The sequence below is a fragment of the Octodon degus genome, unplaced genomic scaffold, assembly GCF_000260255.1.
Source record: "Octodon degus isolate 3935 unplaced genomic scaffold, OctDeg1.0 scaffold00006, whole genome shotgun sequence".
Lineage (NCBI taxonomy): Eukaryota > Metazoa > Chordata > Mammalia > Rodentia > Octodontidae > Octodon > Octodon degus.
The window spans coordinates 31,541,363-31,541,750 of record NW_004524582.1 but is presented as its reverse complement, the minus strand read 5'-3'; positions in this window follow the sequence as shown (position 1 = coordinate 31,541,750).

Here is a 388-nt window from a genome sequence, read left to right as displayed (position 1 = left end):
AGTGTAAATATTAAAAGGTGTCACCTTTTCGTAGTCGTGCTTTGGCAAAATTTCTATTTTTAAATTACATGCAGGATCAGTTCACAAAATGATAAGATTGTGGTCTAGGTTTTTGTGGTCTTTGTAGAAGCGTGGACATTCCTGCGCATATGCACACGCACGAACACACATTCACACACGCGCGCGTATACACACGTCAATACACACACGCACTTGCCCAGCACACAAACACGCACTCCCGCTTGTACTCGGGCCCACGCTAGCGGCGGCGGGGTAATCACAGTTCTCTTCAGACCGCGATTGGCTGGCCTGCTCCTCCTCCAGACCCCCAGCCAATGGGCAGCCGCCCGCACGCGGCCCCCACCCGGCGCGAGGGGCGCGGACGCTC